Below are 20,977 nucleotides of genomic sequence, written 5' to 3' on the forward strand. Positions count from 1 at the left end.
TGGTGGGGAGCTTTTGTGCATGGACGCTGTTGCTAATTTAAAAGCAAAATGTTGGTTCAGCATATACTTTGAAAGAGTAGTTGACACAGACATATCCTCACCTGCCAAACATGCTACAGCAGTGTTCCTGCTGGAAAAGGTGCGGAATTGGCAACCATGAACAGTAACTCCTTAAACCACAGAAGGTAGATTTAAAGCCATAATACATCTGAAGAATTGCAGTGGAAATAACTATAGCCCAGCACAGATAGTGCAGGGAGCTCAATTCCAGGCCCATGTGCTGTCTTTGGGCAAAAATGTATGTTAGTTGGAGGCTGGAAGAAACTGTGAGTACCTTAGTGGTACTCACAGGGAAGAGAGGGAATGTCACTATCACAGGGAAGAGAGAAGGATGTCACTATCTAGGCTACTGTAAGGTCTGTGACATGATCCCCAGTAATATCATTCTCTCCAAACTGGAGAGATATGGATTTGATGGATGGACTCTTTGGTGGGTAAGAAATTGGCTGAATGGTCACAACTCAATGTCTGGATGGAAATCAGTGTTAAGTGGTGTCCCTGGGGACATCTTTACTGGGACCAGTACTGTTCAATTCATCTTCATCATTAGAGATCTTTAAAGATAGACTTCCTTTCACTTCCTACTCAGGATGTTTTATGTCTAGTACATCCCAAAGGTTGGATCAATACATAAATGTTGTGAAAGGTGTAAGTATTCTATGTGACTTTGTTAGCAGTTTTAGCCTTTTTCTTTTCTTGGTGTCTGTAATTGTATATTGACAAAGATAAAACTAGCAAGCAAAATAAAATAAAAATACTCAGTACAGTAGTGTGTCTGCAATTTTCCTAAACTTTATTTTGAAAGGCTTTGCTAAAGTCCAGAAAAATCAGACTTAAATAATACTGGGTTAACATGGAAAACTCAATCTCTTCCCACTAGTGGGTGAAAAGTTTTGAGGATACTAGTATTCTGAAATCAGAATCAGCTGATAACATGATGCTTGTGTGATACAATGTTTATATTTGGGGTCATTCACAGAATACGAAGAAGCCACTCACACTGTCACTGTACTACTTCTTTGATCCAACATTATATTTACCTACAGTGCAGTGGGTAGATTTGCAGTCCTAAATGATTTAGACATCCTATACTTTCAAATGAAAGAGGACCATTATGTCCCTTAGTTTTAGCTTCTGTATAACACAGAAAAGAATCTTTCACCATGAAATTTACTTCATATTGCACATAATATTTTTTGATGTCCACTATTTTAGAAAATCATTGAAACCAGATTTTAAGGCTTGATATGTTAGAGAGGATACTACCCCCTACTGTACTGCATTTTACTGGTGATCTATCCACCTTGTTTTTAAATATGTGCAGTAATGAATAAGCTTCACAGCTACAACACTTGCTCTTAATGTGTTGTCAGTGCTTTGTGTAATCAATACAAGCCAGGCCAACATCTTCCTCAAATATAGACCTAAGTTCCTAAGGCAATGAACAGTGACAGAATTAAAGAACATCTCTCACCTTGATGCACGTTCCGTGCCATCACTAGTACATAATCCCATGTGCTTCTTGTTATTTTTTCCCAATTTGATAGTCTTTAAGGAGAGATATGTTCACCGACTTAAATATCTTTAAAATAAGAATGATGAGTCATGCCTAAATAAACTAACAGATGTTCCAGTGTACCTTGGGGTGAGTACATCAGTCAGAATATTCATTATCACATAATATGCAACCACATTATCTTCATCTGTTCCTGTGGTTTATTCCCAGGAAACCTAGGCAACATTACAGTCTACTAGGAGATCATTGGGTTCAAAGTACATTCATTCAGTCTTTACAATCCCTTTTTGAACAGATGAAACATGCATAAACATTTCTAAAATAAGCAAAATGAAACAGCATAGGCTTTGTATGAAATACATTTTAGTACAATTTTACTAGAATTTTCTCTACTGCCACAAAGAGGACCTTACTATGGCAAATTCAGGTGATGATTTTTGAAAAAAAAAAACTATGAAAAATGTTAGGATCTTCAGTATGAGCGTGTATTCAGAATATTTACAATAATATAATCCTTTCTGTGAAATTCAGGTAAAGTGTGGCACCGAGATCCTAAATAAACTTAATGATTTTGCCTTCTTTTCCCTCATTGCAGTTCCCTTTCTATTTCTGAATCTCGAAACTGAAATATTTGTTTATATAGTTATTTATATAGTTTCTGGGTAGTCACGCATGAAGTTCAGCAAAGTGCAAGGTCCTGTACCTGGGATGTGGCAGTCCCAGACACACCTGCAGGGCTGTGTGAGAGCAGCCGTGTGGCAAAGGACCCGGGAATGACGGTTGATAAAAAACTCAACATGAGCTGACAGTGTGTGCTAGAAGCCCAGAAAGCCAACCAAATCCTGGGCTGCATCAAAAGGACCATGGCCACTGGGCCAAGGGAGGTCATTCTCCCCCTCTGTTCTGCTCTTCTGGGACCCCACCTGCAGTACTGCAGCCAGGTCTGGTGCCCCCAGCATAAGAAGAAGGTGGAACTGGTGGAGTGAGTCTAGAAATGGCTGTCAAGTTGGTAAAGGGCTGCAGCACCTCCCCTACAAAGACAGGCTGAGAAAGTTGGGGCTGTTCAGCTGCAGAAGAGAAGGCTGCATGGAAACCGCAGAGCAACCTTCCAGTGTCTGAAGGGGTATAGGCACACAGTCTGTGGTGATTGGGATGGGGCTGTGGCTGAGCCCCATCCCCAGTGGGCGCAGCTGTGAGCAGCAGGTGAGCAGCGCTGACAGCAGTGAGCCATGGAGTGCCCAGGGCACTGACCCACCACCAAAGGGAACAGAGGGCTCACAGGGGCAGTGCATCAACATGAGGGGTGTAAAAGGTTGGGCTGAAGAGCGAGAAGGGCAGACACTTGCAGCCTTCTGCAGTGGTGTGGTGTTACTCTGTATGGGCAGATGCCTGAAGCCTTTTGAAGTGGTTTGGTGTTACTCTGTTTGGGGTGAAGCTTTCTGAAACTGTATGATGATGCTCTATGTGTTGTGGCTGTCTTGACTGTGACATATGCTGTGACATGAAGGGGCCTATGTGGAAGCCAGACAGACACTCCCCATCCAGAATTGCAGTGACAGGACAAGGAATAATGGGTTCAAACTGAAACAGGGCAAATTTAGGCTAGCTATAGAGAAGAAATTCTTTATTGTTATGGTGGTGAGGCATTGGAACATCTGCCAGAGGAGTTGCAGATGCCACATCCCTGGAAGTGTTCCAAGGCCAAGTTTTATACAATCTTGAGCAACCTAATCTAGTGTAGGTGTCCCTGGCCATAGCAGAGGTCAGTGGAACTAAATGTTCTTTAAGGCCCATTAACATTCTGTGGTTCTATGATTTTATGTTTTGATGTACAATTAGGCTCTTGTACATTCTTGGTGGCAAATTCTTCTTTCATACTGATATCTTTGAAGTTATCCAGGTTCATACAAATATGATCAAGAATCAGGAGTTACACATCACTCTATACTATGAACGGTCATATCCATTTGGATTCAAATTATTTTGCTGTAAAGGTCATGCAGCACTTTTTTGGTTATTAAGAAGGTGATAATATTTTTCATGGCAACCTTTGCAGATGCAAAAGAGTTTTTGGGAGGAGAAATAATGAGGAGGGAGATCAAGTTATGATTACAGATAATTATATATAATTTAAGTGGGTGTCCTTCAACCAAGAGCTTTCTCAGTATCCAAAGGCAAGGTAGTGTAGCTGGAAACCAAGAGTAAAGGTGAGCATAAGAGGACAGAAAACTCTATTTTGGAACGCAATGAAGCACATAAGATTTGAGTGTTCAGAGAGATTAACATTTTTTGGCATGAGCAAATTATGAGTGAAAGACTACGGCAAAAAGAATCCTTGTGAATCTTAGTTATTTAAGAGATAACCAAGACACAAGATGGAAAAAGACAAGCCATATTACTTCTATAAATAGCACTGTTATACTATATTAGCACATCAGTGCTATCATCTATACTTGAAAAGAATGCAGATATATAAAAAATTTCAATCAGTCCTGAAGATGAACTTGAGAGTATAAAGCTTTATATTATAAACTTAAAAGTAGCTCAGTTTCTGTGAATTTCTTTCTTTATAGAAGACAGCCCCTGTGTTCAGGTGATACTGAGGAAAGCTTTGATATGAACAGAGAGGAAAAATGTTTAAAATTCTAGTGAATGTATCTCAAATCAGGCAAACTGAATGATAAAGGAAGGTGCTTTCATAACAGAAGTTAAATTCAGAAATACCTGTAGAAAGGAAGGATATACAGCATAATTTGTAGTTTTTGTAACCAGATTGTGGTTCTTTCTTAAGGAAAAGAAGTCAAACTACTGGAAGGAAAACAGAAATGGAGATGAGTCATGTGGTCACAACTGTTTTCTTGATGTTGACATTTTATTTTCCATTTTATGGAAGTCTTCTCTACTTTACATTCCTCTAGAAAAAAGAGAACATCCTTTAGAATCTATTTTCATTCAATACATTTTGCACTGGACTCAAGAAAAATATGGCAATTACTATGATCAAACATAACATGCCTGATTATTTTAGGTGCTTATGTGCAAGAGCAAATTAATCACTTTTAATTTCACTTTACGAGTGACAGATGTTTTTTTAAATTTCTTTGTTTGGCTAGATCTTATTTTGTAGCTGCAGACAGTTCAATATACATCAGGTTAAGATTCAAAAATGGAACAAAGAATCTTAATTTTCTGACATGGGTTGATATTTATGCCAGAGCTCAAACTGATCAGACCCAAAATACGTTTCCTTTTCTCCCGATCAGGCTGGACTAGGTTTTTAATGTTGTTTCCTTGGTTTGTGTTTGTCAATGAGAAGTTGTTTATTTACTTATGCTTTTCCTTGTCATGGGTTATGATTCATCTCTTTCAGATCCTTGGAACATTTCTTACTTAATGAGCTCCGTGCTACTCAAGGAGCCTCGGGCTGTGGTGGAACCTGGGACTTTGCTGTTCGGTGCTGAGAGAAGGCAGTTGCTTCAGCACAAAAATGATGAGATGTTTTTGTTTGACTCAATTTGTTAGCCTTAGCATAAGCTATTTGGGCAAAATGGTTGTGAAGGGGAGGATGTGAATACAGGAGGTTGGAATACATGATCTAAATGTCTTAACTGTGTTTAAAACTACAGACTAGGCAAGCCATTAGCAGTTATTTGTATAGTTTTTCTTACAAAGTCCTCTCTTTTCTGTACGTAGGTCATACCTCAATCATTTTGGCAAAAGAAAGGAAAAATATAACATAGTGCATGTGAAACCTCTGAAAGTACAGAATTTCAAAGAATTTGTTTCACTTAATCTTTAGAACACAGGCTAAATGTTCCTGAAACTTAATAGCTATCCTGCTTTCACATTATGTTGCCCCATACAACATATGCATTATAAATATTTGTACAATGAAACAGTAAAATAGAATATTGATATGTTTGTCTCATTTGTTACTTAGTCTTAGTTTTCTGTTTTTATTAAATTTATGTGACAAATGTTTTGCTGTTATTTGCTGTAATATGTGTTACTATAATTTCTTCTACAGCATGAAATGACAATAACACATCTTAAATAATAAAAAACTGTCCAAAAGAAGAGATGCTTTAACAGGAAACTCAGTACTGGTTTGAGGGTCTAAACCACTTCCTATTCCAAGGCCAAAAGAGCAAGATTCATACCTTTTACAGATGGGAGTTTCTGCATTGGGTCATATTGGCTCATATTTATTGAATGCTTGCCCAAATACTAAACATTTTGTGTAAATAAGATTGGACAATGTGAGAAAAATAGAAGTGTCTTGCTGAAGTTTCATATAATTTCAATTTGCTGTAGCCAGGGTGAGTTTAATTTGGTGGACTATGTTCAATTTATGCATTTTTGCATTGTTCCTTCCCTGATAGGTAATACAGCTGTCTTTATTTGTTTAAGAAATACTTCAGTTTCATAAAAACATAACATCTTCTTCTGTTCTTTATTTGCATTGAGAACTCTTTACAGTTCCCTGGCTATAAATGTCTCGTGTAGCCCACACTGCCAAAATACTTTAATGGAATTTTGGAGGTGAGGATAAGGCCCTCTTTGCTAAACAGAGAGATAGAATGTAATAGATGGTGAACCATGTGACTACATTTCTCCATTTACTGACATGTACAGTCTAAATGAGCATGTAGAGAATAAAAACTGGTAGAATTTACAGGCTAGGGAAAAAAGAATGTATAATGAGATGGAAATAAAAGACAATTTGCACCTTTCCTACTCTTCATGCTAGCTCTTTTTCCTCTTACCACCTTTTTTTCCAAATCCTTAGCATGCCAACTACACTGTCATACGCTGAGATTTACACATTTTTATTCTTCTACCCATTTCCCCACCTCTTATATATTTATCTTTCAATGGAGACCACACTTCTAAAGTTTTCTTCCCTTCTTTCCCCCTCTTCTAAAGAACACTGACAACAGTGGTATCACAGGACACACCTTCCCTCACTGCCCTGCCTCAATGCCATTCAGGGATTACTTAATCTCCTAGCAGGGATGGGACCATATGAGGCTCTTGCTCTATTCAGGAAGAGTAAATAGTTCCCTGCAGGACTATATAACTCTTCTTTACTTATATTAGGCATAGTTTGATTCTAGTAATACCCTGGCACTGTAGCTTTGGAAAAGACATTCATCATTGTCTTTCTGCATCTTGTTTACTGAGTGGGACTATGCAAAAATGGAGTGTGAAAGGGGATTTGAATTGTAACTTTTAGCTGGTATGTTGCAGAAATTCTGAGAAATCACAGAGGACTATTCTGAATTAGCTTTCTTATTGAAACCTGCAGTTTATTATACTGAGAAGGGGCTCTAAAGAGCAAATAAAAAAGTCTGGGTGTAATGACTTAGTGTTTACAGAATATAACTGCTACAAGACTGATTGCTTGATACATTACTTCTTTCATTGTGAGCCGCAAAACAGGTAGAGGCATGGTAGACTAATTTGGTTTATATATTCAGCTGTAAGGCTAGACACTGCATCATTCTTTTCATAAAGCAGGGACTGGAGGCATGTGGGGCCTGTAGCCATGGCGACAATAAAACAGCTCCAAGCCTGAGCTGTAAGTAAGAAACTCGGCCTTGTCTCCAACCCTTCCTGCTCACCACTCGACTCTGCCTGCTCTCTGGAGAGGGGGCTGGGTGCTCATGAATGATCTATTGAGCAGAGGTACAGTACTGAAAAGCATGTCTACAACGAGCCTTTTAGCAGAATTTCCCACTGTTAGACTAACACGAGCTAGTGGTGACATCAGCTTGAGTGTGCAAAAAGTGCTGGCAGCTGCTCCACTTCACCATACGGATTTATTGCTGTATAGTAAGCACTGGTCATAAAAAGGCAAACAGCTTGTCTACATTAGAACTCCCATTGTTGCCAGCACTGATGGAGCTGCAGGAAGAGTGGTGAACACCTAGGACTCCAGCTGGAATCAACATCGTTTGCAGATACCCAGGAGTCCCTGAAGATGGGACACAAAGTGCCTAAACTGACATTTTATTGGCATGAACAGGCAATATGAAAACAATATAGCAACTTCTGATGTGTTACATGATTAAAATGGATAATCTTCTCGGATAAAAATCACGAGAAGAAAGCTCCAGTGATAAAAGAAAATAACAATTTCAGACAGATCTGTTTTCAGAGCATAGCTCTTTGTTGCTGGTGGTGTGTAGTGCATCCTGTTGCAGTCCATGAAGACCTAGATGAGCACATGGTGCTAACAGGACCTGCCCTTTTCATATACTGCTTAGCATCAAAAGACAGTTGGAAATACATGAAATAGTATAGGAATTACAAGTGGTAGTAATTGGCAAGTGAATGGGGAGAAACTCAGGTCAATTAATACAACAATTTAACCCATTATATTTTATTTCTACAAATTCTATGTGAAATCACTTCAGTGCTTTCTAATTTCCTTCTTCCACAAAGATGAAAATCACCTTGATATTTTTATATATGGTTTTCTGTCTCTTTTGAATCACAAGCGATCTTACATCATTAAATTTGCACTATGCAAACTGGTCTTGCAGGTAAGTATCAGAACACCTCTTTTCAAGAGGGTCTCAAGGCTATAAAAATCTAATGAGCAAGGTTTATTATATTCCTGATGACAACTGAAGATTAATTTAGTAATGGAGTTAGTTAATGAGACCTGTGATCACCTTCATCTGGACTGGGCTCTGTAATGACTGAGAAGAACACTGAAAAGGAAGAACTGTAATGATAAGTTCTCATTGTAGTGATTTAACTCTGAGTCTGTTAATTAGTTTCATTTTCATCTGATTTTGCAGTAATAATGTTTTCTGATTTTAGATATGAGAAATTGCAACACTTTAATTTTGATTTTGCCAGTGTTGGAGTCATTGCTGGATAATAATATTGGGCAAGAAAGAATTTTGCCTAACTGTAAATGTCAGCAGCTCATCCTTTGTGTTTTCCTCACTAGATGATAAGGTCCCAGCAGATCATAAAAGTCAGGCCTGGTTTTTAGTAAGAATTCTTGGGCTCCCATGAAGATAAGAAATGCACTCACGTGTCGTATCCTGTAACATATCACAGTACTTTGAGAAACTTACAATTAACTCCCAGAAAGTCAATTGTTAAAGTTTGTTACCTTCTCATGAGTAATTATAAGATAATATTAATGCCACAATCAGTTTCAGCAGGTCAGGCTTAAGATTTGAGTTTTTTCTGTACAGTTCAGATCTCAGCAATGTTTTGTACATTGTTTTTCTACTTGTTAGTTGTTTCTTCCTCTGTTTCATTTACATTCACTAACTCTGTTCAGAAGAATCTCACACATCAAAAAATACTCCAGTTAAGTGCTTTTCATTTTATTAAGGTAATTACCTTTATTATTAATTTATGAAACGCATGATAATAATTTTAGAATGTGAGGATTTATGTGTAAAGAAACCCAAAATTTGAGAAAAAAACGCCAGTTCATAACATGTCTTGGAAAAATGCACCAAAGATGAAAAATGTATTTGTCATCCTCACAGTCATTTTACTGTTGCTACTTGGCTATACCATTTTGATTAGGTATCAAACACTATCTGGTGTTTAATGGACCTTTTAGTTCATATGAAATAAATGTATTGCTTTTATAATTGAAACAAAGTAAAAATCACATTTGACTTTTTTATCACTTGTAATTTTGAAAGTATTGAAATCTTTCAACTATAAACATAAACAAATAAAGTACCAGCATTTTACTTATTTGACAAAAAAATTTATTTTAATTTATCAGAAGAATCTACCTACTCAAGCTAGTTACAATCACATAGACTTAATCCTTCACAAAAATGAGAAGAAAACCTCATACCCAACCACTGCATAAGGCACTTCATTTCTTATATAATAATGTTTCTGAAGGGCAATTTTTCTTCAGGACAGAAATAGATTAAATGTACTGGATGTATTGAGTTTGAAGTATTTTAACTGGGCTTCTTTTATAGCTTGGCTTTATAGCCTTGAAAAGGTGCAGCTTGGAGAAGTCTGAGATTTTTGCCATACTACCTTCAAAACCAAACTAATGTGTAGCATCCACTTAAGATGTTTGCCATCACAGATGGCAGTCAAAGAAATCATCATTCAAAAATGTCATCCAGGCATCTAACAGCAGGTGAAGGGAAGCCCTGAGTGTATCTTTGAATTCTCTCTCTGACTGTTGCATGCACATTGTGTATCCCCCAGGTTCAGACAGAGCATCTGACACGACACCTCCTCCTTGCTTTCTTTAATATTATATTCTAGCAATGCATCCAGGATGCCCCTGGCCACTGTGCATCCCCACAGTAGTGTCCCAAGGCCCCCTGCACCCCACATGTGGCACTGGGGAACTGGAGAGAAGCTCATGGCTGTGCTGGGAATGCCTAGCTTGTCCCTTCCAGAAAGGGACAGATGCAAGCCTGAAAATTGGGAAGGTTCATATATACAAGGGTTATACTATCAGCATCTGGAAAAACCTCAGTTTTACCACAGTTGTAATTATAAGAACAAGTCTATAAAGTAAAAGAGTTGTGTCTGAGGCAGAATTGAGGATAAGCTTGCTAAAAATTACTGTCTCTAGAGCCATAGGCAAATTATAATAGTTTGGTTTGCTGAATGAATAAGATTATTAAACAAATAACAGTCTTTATATCCCATCTATCAATAGAACACATATAGTAAAATTCTATGAGCTAATAAAGCACCAGTGGAAAAATATGTTGTTTCTGCTAATTCACTGGTTCTATCTTTCATTAAATTTAGATTAACATGCTAGCAAATACAGAAAAAAATATTCAGCAATTCATCTCGTTCTTTAAGGTAAGACATAATCTTAAATATACATTGATACATGTTTTATGGAGGTCTTAAAAAATTTTATAAGAAGAAATTACTTTGTATTAAATCAACATTTTGGATATTTTTATTAGTTGGCTTATGAACGAATTTTTCAATACATGCAGGAGGAGGTGTATGCATATTTGTATGTGTATCTATGTAGTTTGTTACAAGTTGAGAATGTTAAAATCTGTAAAAAGACTAATGTATTTTGGTACTATTCACAGACTTCTAGAATAAAGAATAATACAAAGAAAGGTTACTGATAGCATAACAAAACTAGTATTCAGTTTTTACATTAACAATTATTTTAATTATTATTTGCACATGAATGTGTTATAATTTATGTACTTACTAAAAATACTTAATGTCAAATGGATCTTTTTTTTTTGCTTGTTTTGGCAGAAGAAAATACAGGATTATTTTTCTATAATGTCATCCTTCAGGGACTTTAGAATGGTTTGCAATCATTAATTGGGGTTCAGAACAGTACTCTGATGTAATTTTTTTTGTGGGTAAAACGAGGATCAGAGTGAGTAAGTGATTTGTCAAAGTCACAAGAAGCCTTGACTTCAATTGCTTTGCTGACAAAAAAGAATGTTTTTACCAGAGGATAACTACAGGCAGGAGAAGCAGAGCAAACACCTGTAGGCTTCAAGTGCAGAATTTGCCTCAGGCAAAGCAGAGTCTGTATAAACTTCCTTAGGTTTCTGGCAGTGAAAACTACAATGTCTTTATTTATGCTAAGACTTTTAAAAACCTTCAAGTACCATGGACATTTTTGCCATAGTCCTGTCTTCCTTCTAACTCAACTCAGTGCCACTGAGGGCTTTTCAGATAAGCCCAGCAGAAGAAGGAGAAAAATTTAGATGTATCCCCAGATTGCCTTGCTTTCAATTGCGCGAGGGCATACGCGGCCCTAAGTCCGGCTAGCTCGAAGGGGTACGGTGGCCGACGCCCCTACGCAGACAGGAGGCCAACCCCCCTTGGCGTCGTGGCCTCGGGCGGGGTTGGATCGCGGACTTGGATATACGCTGGACGCGACGAGAGAGGAGGCGACCACTTGCTGGGGGTAACACGTCGGTTTATTGAAGAATCCAGGAACAAAGGGAAACAAACTGATGGAGGAACCCGCAGCAAATGGCACAGAACAGGGGGAGCGACAAGGTTTTAAAGGGAAGGGGGTGGAGAAAGGAGGGAAGCCCAGCAAACCAATCGGTGAGCAGGTAGGGAGGTGCATAACATAACTGGCATGAGGACATAACAAATAAACATAAAGCAAAGGAGGGGCCCCGGGACACCAGCCAACCACGACCCCCAGAGAGAGGAAAGTTCTAGAAAGCTGGGAGGAGTGGGGGGTGATTGACTGGGCCCAGGGAGGAGGAAAAACTTACTTATAAGGTGATATAGGGGAGGGGAAGTTACATAACATAAGAGATTGGCAGCGGACGGGGAAGGGGTAACCATGGTAACTTAACTGTCAGGTCTACAGTGGCGGGAAAACTGTGAGGGGAGGAACCATTTTACAAAGAACAAAGCGGGAAAGATACATAAAATAGGGGAGAAAACTGGGGAACTTACATCACAACATTCAGTCTGTAGACAAAATATCTATTTTCGTATAACCCTGAAGACATTAATGATCTTCTATACAAATATAGGTCTTTTTACTGGTCCATGACTGTCAAGAGCAGTACAGGGATGTAATAAAATACCCACTGATCTTTGCAAAGTGCCAACTCAGATTGTTATGTGGTCATTGTGCATTTAAAAATTGAGCCCCCCAGTGCTGTTGTTTAGAATAAACAACAGCACTGGTTGTTTGGTTTTGATCAGATATGAACAGCTTCTAGGAAATCTTTCTTTCAAAGTACTGGTCATGTGCAACACCAGATCTTTTAATTAATGGACAAATGCTCCTCAGATATGCTACACAAGTAGTATTTATTTGTGAATATTTATTCAGTCACTTTCAAAAGGCTTTGCAGTTTATTAATTGCCTTCCTTTATGTCCGCTTAGAGATTTTATATAACTCACCATCCTTCTTGTTTCTTTTTATTACTCTGCTGTGTTCCTATTATTATTGCTGTTGTAAAGTACTGCAGCTTTCCACATTGACTATCTTTATTCACATTCTTATTTAGTCAGGATCTGGTTGTGGAGGGGTAGGTGAAAAAGTGATCAGAGTTTGGTTTACCCTTAGCCTTTATTATTGGAGAGCCACAAGGAAATAAAGCTTTGATGTACTTAGAAAGCTAATCCTGGTGACTATGGGGAGATATGTGCAGTGGGAACTGGAGGGATATACCTCTTTAATCTCTTGGTGTTGAATACTTAATCTTGTAAAGATTCTTGGCAATAAGATTTAACAGAACAAGTTAATTAAACTGTTCACAGGTATTATTTTCAGGAAAGCAGATTTGATAGCTTTTTAATGAAGCATCTAAGATTTTTGTTTTTGTAAAAGAGTACTTAAAAAATATAATTTAATCTTTTTTATGTTTTCAAATGGTTAGACACCTGAAGATCCAACTTCACATTGCAGGAACTGGACTTGGAAATGTGTGGATATGACTAGAGTGGCTATAGAAGTGCAGTGATTTAATTTTTCTTTATTCAGTTTTAGCCCAAATTTTTTATTTTCAATGCAAACTGAGTATGATGAGCAATAAGAGCAGCATATAACTAACTTCAGATTTGTCCAAATAATCAATACTGAAACCTCAGTGCTGACCACTGGTAGCATATCTTCATATTTGTATAGAGAGCTCTTCAGTTAGTATCTCAGGGAGATAAAATTGCGCCATGCATGTCTTAGGAAAGAACATCATCCTGATGATCTGTGTCTGATTTTTTTCAGACAGGTTGGTCTTAGGGTCAGCCCATGCTAACCAGCTGTGTACAGCATCCATGGGTATTTGCATGCTTTGATACCTGGGGACAGAAATCACCCCGTGTGTGTGCATATACCCACATGCACTTGGGATCCTGGGGGGCCCACTGAGACCAGACAATGCTGACACCAGATTCTCCCTGGTATAAAACAGCCTTTTAGATCTCTATCACCAGTGTGGCTTTTCTTCACAGTAACACTTGTATATAAGAATAAATTATGTGCTCAAACTTTTTAATGTTACAAACCTTCCTTTAATACAAAATTATCCCACTTAGTTTGAACAAAGAGAATATAAGAATATAGGTTTCTGCTTCTCAGTGACATTTCAAAAGTACTCAGTGTTTTATTAAAGATGAATCAAATATAAAAAGGCATTTCTTACAAGTTGAATTTATTCAGCTTAATCAGAAGTGGCAGCTGTTATGAGTATATGTACACTTTATTGAGAGAGGAGTATGAAAAATGTATCTGGTAAAGGAATAGTAGTGAAGTGTTTTTCTGTCTCAAACCCATAATTAATATATAGTTTTGTTCTTTGACAATTTACTGTGGTGACACATTGATTTAATTAATCTATACTGTTATTTTAAGTTTATATATTTTAAGTTGAAAAACACGTTAGATGACGTTCCTGTGCACACACAAAACTGGCTGAAGTGAATTGTTTGTAGGCCAGAAGTAGTATCGCGCTTGCAGACATCATAATTTGATTTTTTTTTCAGGAAGGTCATACATTGAGACTGTGTAAATCGTGCCTAAATTATTATCTACCCATATATTTTTAATCCATCTAACGAAATATTTTGCTTTTTATCCTTCCAAGTTAATTTAATTCTTTTAAAGAGGTTGTAAATTACACCTAAGACACATTAGGGAGTCTTGCATTCAGCTGTGCCAAGCTGCTGGCTATCATCTTCCCTAGCGTTTATGAGGGCTAGGAGCACATGTCTTTTTGATAGTAGTAGATCCTGGGTTTTGGTGTTGTTGAGTTTTAAGGTGCTTATAAAAATGAACTGTTTACAGCCAGTCCAAATTTTAAGATTAACACTCATAAGAGTTCCTGAAGTTTTAGTAGCCAAAGAACATATATATGAAAAATATGATCAATTTATACAACATAAAGAGAATATTTTAGTATAAAATTAGAATGCTATTTAGCAATTTCAAAGAGTTGTATTAATCATAAAGTACATTCACATACAATTAAATAGTATCCCTCAATTGAAATCAGTTATATTGCTATTTAAACTTAAATCTTGGAACAGCTTTGGTGAATATGGAAGAAAATATTTATTCTGCTTAGTTTGTGGTTATCAAGTATTGAGTTTGAAGAACACAAGGGACAATTAACTGATGGAACTCATTGTCGCAGATTATAATTTATGAGTTGCTTATGGACATGGGTTCAAGAAAATATTCAGGATGGGTTCCCAAGCTTACAGAAAAGTTTGATCCAGATATTGCCTATAGTTGAGTCAGTCTCAAAACAACTAGCTGCTAGATGCTGACAGGAAGGGATCCCACTGTAAGCAGAGGAGGAATGTGCCTCTTTGTGCACTGATTCCCATGCTCTTTTGCTATCTGCTTCTGGAGGCATGTGCACCTAGGCTGATATTAAATGTTTAGTACAAAATAAGAGCCAAAACTTTTCCTTGGCAGAGAGACTTGAAAGAGAAAAAGAACCTCTCAAAGCTATTTTACTCCTCTCATTTTAACATATTTTATATGAGATTAAATGGCTCCTGGAGAAGGCCATTTAATAGTTAGTAAACTATTAAAGAAGACTGAATAAGTTATATGAAGTCTGCAATGTGATTGAAATGATTCTCCATAGTTCGTCTATTCAAATTGAAACTTAAATTCTGTGGAGCAAAAACATAGCAAGTTTCTTATGGCTATTAAATGTTTATATAATAAATATATGAATGAAAACTTTTAGAGAGCCTGTGAATGATCAAGGTGCAGGATAGCCTGTCACAATGACAAGGAGGACTGTGTTACAGATAAACTCCTTCCAAGCAAATTACCCTCTATGCTAGTACAGATTTTCTTGCCTGTTCCAGTGAAAGGCTTGGCAGTTTTGGCTATCCCTGCTGCTGGGGCTGCCCTGTGCTTCAGCCTCTCCCTGTTATTTGACTCTGAAGACAAAGGGCAGGCTGTTGCAGAGTTTAGCTCACCTGCCTCCTCCCTCCTCCTTAGAGCAAGCTCTTCCCAGGAGTTGTGCAGACAGAACTTCTTTGGCTTGCTTGTTGTGTCAAAGATTAAAACAAGAAACTGAGAAAAGTTGAAAGATAAGGTATCAATCTAAAGATATTTTCTCCCTCACTCAAGTCCATGCAATAGACTTTCTAATTTGTTTTTATTGTTTACCTTTCAAAAATTCAAATTAATCCCATAACCTCATATGGAAATGAAAGCTCAAAATGTAGTATATTTTCTTCCTCAAAGTACTGATTGCTTTGGCTTGCATGTTGCACTTTGGGTTCATACCTTGGCATCATGGTCTGATATCAATATTTTCAAAAGCTTATTTGTAGCAACTCAGACTTTGTTTTCTTTCCTGCAGCTAATGTTCCCAATGTGACCTTGGTGTTTCACTTAAGACCAAATCTTTTGGCTTTGAAATTGGGGGTGACATCTTCTGTGATCCTTTTGTTTTCATTTTCTTCAGTACACTGCACAGAGATGCTGATGCTACCCTTGTGCATCCTCATCCATCCTTAGTCACTGATGTTCCAGACAGAAAAGATTATTAATCTTGTCCAGGCTGGAAAGAAGGCAATGAGAGACAATGAGTGTCATATCACCTCAAATGTTGGTAGAAGCTCAGGTAGAAATGTTATGTTTAGGCGATGGGAGTATGTAAAGAACACCTTAGTAGAAGAGTAAAGGAAGGGCATTTTCTCTTTTCTGTCCTTGTATGTTAAGCAGAGATCTTTTTGAAAGGTAGATTCAGAACCAATGTTATTAAGCTATTAAAACCAATAATTTTTGATTGCTGAAGTTCCTTCACTGAAATGTCAGGTTATGTTCATCAGAAGAATGACATAGCAATGAAATAAAATTAAGAAATTGAGAATGTTTCCAAAGAAATTTGCTGTAAGGGTCAGCTTTGTCTAAGTGGGAAGGATAGTGCACACCTTTAATATGAAACATCTTGGAAATAAAAATATGATTAATGGTATTTTCCTCCTCTGGTTTATACCAGTCCTGCACCTTTCAATCCAGTGGAAGTTATTCCATTTTAACAGGAATGTGATGTGACTCCTGCCTTATGAAGGAAGTGTTTATTAATTTTCTTGGATAATAAGAATATACTTTGAGAAGGTCCTCAAAACTCAACTTGAAAATTTGGACAGGAGACTCTGCCAAGTAGTTTGCATTGTATGTAGTATGGAAGTTAGTTTCTGGATATTGCAGAGGATGTTCTCTAACAACTTTAAATTATCAATTTAAGAAGTCACACTGTATCACTGAGAAGGGAAAAGCTTTTTAAGAATACACCTGGCAAAAAAAATATGCATTTTCTGCCAGTTGCCCCCTTTCTTTCTAAAGAATAATAAAAAACCTAAAGATATTTCCAGAATTTTTTCAGGAAAGCAGTACATAGATGCAGAAATATTAGCCACTCACTACCACTGCAGTAAATGTGCATGCTAATTTATATCGGATTCCCCTTCACAAGTAGTCTTCAGATCAGGACATGGTTTGCCATGATTCTCTTCCCACATACATTATTAATTTTTATTTTGGAAAACAGAAGGAAAAGACTGTGCACATAAAGTCTTCCCCTGACACAAATCATGTGTGTTTGACTGGACCTGAGAACTAAGAAGCCTTCACAGGCTTCTCTCATCTTAGCTCTTGTAGGTGTATGCCTTACAGTCCATAAGATCAGCTGTCCTCTTTGCTGCTCTCTGACTAAATTCCAGTTTTATCACTGACACATCCACTGCTGAGTCAGACTGGTAAGTAAAATATAATTTCCTTCACTCAGATTGTGATCTCAGAAAGTGAGCTCTTCATCTGAACTACAATAAACTCTACAGCAAATTTCTAACCTTAAAGTCTGTTGAATCCAAATGCATTCTTACTTTTTAAGTGTGAGTCATTTATATTTGTGTCCCATCTATACCAAAAGATTTTTTAACGTAGGTAGAAAAAGATATATCTTTAAGGATATAGAAGTTCTTCCTCTGTGCCAAAGGAAAACTTATTTGGAAAATAAATACAGATGTTTGTTTTCTTGCTTTGATTTCTTCCTGTTTTGTCCATGCTATATGGAAAGAGATTTCAGTTATTCCAGCTTTTACATGGAATGCACATGTCTATATGATGGTGTGTGTTGCATACATAATTGCTGTGTGAAATGATACGTTGATTTATGCTAAGACAAACCCCTAGTTTAATGGCTTTTTCAATCTGTGATTGTATTTCACTCTTATTTCTGGAGCCAAAATTTTAGGTAGAGATATTGCTGTGGAGAATAAGGTCAGGGAACAAAGCCAGACTGAAGATGTCCTTACTCTTTCCAGGGCTTTTAGTCTAGATAGATGTCCTTTAAAAGGTCCCTTCCAACTCAAACTATGCTATGATTTTATGAATGTACAGATCAGCAAAATCAGTTCATCTCAAACTAGCAGAAAATGACTCCCATTGAGAACTCTTGTCTCTGGCAAAAAATAGAAAACGTTTATAAAATTTAGGGGTTTTTTTTATTTACTGCTGATTTACAATAACTTTGCCATAAGACAAACAGAATTTTTTACTTTATTACCTAAAGTATATAAAGGATGAGATTAGTAACTATGTGATGATGAGCGACTGTGCCTTTCACTTGCATTGCCATGTATACCTGTGTTAGAGGGTGGCAGCTAGAAGTTCAAAGTGGCATCGCTCAGGTGTTGATCTGATACCATGCTATCTCCTTAGGAACCTCACAACTTACGTGATTCTATGGTTCTAAACCGGTACAATATTTCCACCCTAAAAAACTGCCCCACCTCTTCCTTTATGTGCACAATAGAAATTGTTAAGCTCTGTTTTGAGATTACAGTGCCACACAGCTTCCCAGTAAAAACGCAGATGGGAGGAGGACAAGAATGGGTCAGCAGAGTTAACTACAGGGACAAGACTTCAGGTCAGCAGCATGGATTTCACTACACTGACTTAGCTACAAGCGACAAACTGGGTCTTACACAGCACCTAGACTAAGGCTAGAATTAACACTGAAGGTGATTAGAGTCTACTGTGCTGAGCTGCCTCCATTCACAGATGAATGAACATCTCTCTGAGATCCTGCTGCAGTTGTCAAATAACTGGGGTCCCTTTTGTTCCCTCTGCTATTTTGGTAGTAACCTCCAAGAAGTTAGTAATGAGTTTTCTTGGATTTCCATTTCTAAAATTCCATCCAGTCAAGTTAAGCAAATGGGTCTCTGTAAACAGATGGCTAAACCAAAACACATTTTCTAAAGATAATTTAGACTTGAAGTGTAACCAAGGAATAAAGAGCAGAGATTTCTCCCCATACTCCCAAATGGAGACAGACAGAGAAAAAAACTTGTCATCAAAGACCTATCATTCAATAAACCAGGAAAAGATCTGACTTCAGTCCTGACAAGTAGGGTATTACAAACAGGATTGTTCTGTACTGATGGCTGCAGTGAGGACTGGCAGACACTGACAGCAGTAAATGCCAGGCGTTCATAATATTCCTTGTGGGATGAAACACACACTGCTTAACAACATTAGCAGGACTGTTCCAAAACTCCTTCCCAGAGCTCAGTATCTGACCATACACTGAATACTGAGACCACACATGAACATGTTGCTCTGCTGTCTCAAAGTGACAAGACAAAATTACACTGGAATCATCACCCAACTTATAAATCTTACTGTCAGCTGGGTCTCCTCATTGATGGTTATTTTTGGTTTTTGTTTGTTTTACTCCTAGCATCCTGTTTTGGATGACTGCATTAAGATGAAAATATTATTTTTGTCTTTAAAAAGTATTTTTGTTCTCCCATGTGACTGTGAACAGTGGGTACATGGGGAGACTGGAGGAAGGAATGAAGTATATTGGTCTTGTCACACTGTTCATTTATCATTGATGACCTAAGATTATTTGCTCCTTGAATGCTGTGTGCTGCCTTGAAATCTCTGAAATATAGGAGGGAAGCTCTGTTTATGAAATGAGGAGAAGGAAAGGGAAACATTGTCAGGATCTTTGGCATTGTTTATTATCTCTGATAAACCACATTCGGTATTTTAGTGTTTGGCCTATGAGAGTTTGTCCATCTGGTAAATTCACAATAAGTGAAGCTGCATCTGGAGAATATTGAAGAAATTTAGTTTAATATTAAAAATTTTCATGGAACTTAAATAAGCTGCACTGGTGCAAATCACAACTCAGAGCAGCTTTGTCTAACTCTGCTGGAGGCTGGCAGTGATACAGCTGTTCTGGTGGAGAGCAAGCAAAGGCTGAAATCACAGGAAATCCACAGGGCACTTTGAGTCCTTGCCTGAGACACTGTAAATTACAAATGTTTTGCAAAGACTGGTCCAGTAGACAGAGAAGGCAGCTATGCAACAGTAATATGCGATGTTGTCTTTCTTGATCTATTTTTCATATAGACAGGAAAAGAACCTGCAGATTAACGCATATTTGTAAGGTGTGTTTATTTTAAGTGAACCTTTCTTGAGAGAATTCCCCACACTGCCTGCTTAAAAAAAAAAAAAAGAAAAAAATCACATGAGAAGAAAGGGAAACATCTCTGTGTGTCTCAGAGTAAACATTCCCTGCTGGGCTCCTGGCAGGCGCTGAGCCCACCCCTTCAGAAAGAAATCAGATCCTGAAGCAAACTAGGTAAAGGGAAAAAAACCAAAAAACCCCAAACTAAAAAATCCGACCTAAAAAAGCAGCTGTTAAAATATTTGGGCTTTTCCCCCTCAACATAGTGCTACACATGTGATCATTTCAGTTGTTTGGCTTATGTGCTAGAAGCCTCAGTGCCTCTGTGAGGGAATGTTAAAGGGAATAACACAGAGCATTCCCATCTTGTTTTTCTGACCACCATCCTCTTCATCACTGCCTTCCTCTCCACATTCCTGGGGGACAGTCATAAGATTTATTGCATAATTTTTTGGTGGCTGTTAACCAAGTGTGCAGTTACAGCTTGGTTTAATTAAGAAATCAGAGTGATTCTTTTATGTAGGTCACATCAGTTTTTGATTCTGAATCTCATAAAGTTCTAACCTTTCTGAAAAGTCAGCAGTGTATCTACAGGCTTAAAAAAAATCACTTTTTTAAATGCTTCTGAGTGTTTTTTTATGCCTGCAAATGCCATTGCTCCTTTACTAGATAAATTTTCAGAAAAACCTTTGTTTGAATATGGCCTTTGGTGAAATCTATCATTTTGCAGCAGTGTTTTCATATAGGATGAATAAATACAGTCTGAGCTCCCAATTGTTGGCTGTGTTGGAAAAGGAACAATGGGTGATTTGATGTTCCTTTCTTTGCCTCTCATTATTCATATCACTAGGAATTACATGAAAATCATGTATTCACAGCCCATCAGAGAATAAGGATACGCTGGCTCAGATTTTTGAATTTTTTATCTTAATTATTGACTTAATTAAAAGGGAGGAGTCTGATGTC

Source organism: Melozone crissalis, unplaced genomic scaffold (genome assembly GCF_028551555.1).
Source record: "Melozone crissalis strain CALT ecotype California unplaced genomic scaffold, PUWL_Pcris_2 ptg000004l_1, whole genome shotgun sequence".
NCBI lineage: Eukaryota > Metazoa > Chordata > Aves > Passeriformes > Passerellidae > Melozone > Melozone crissalis.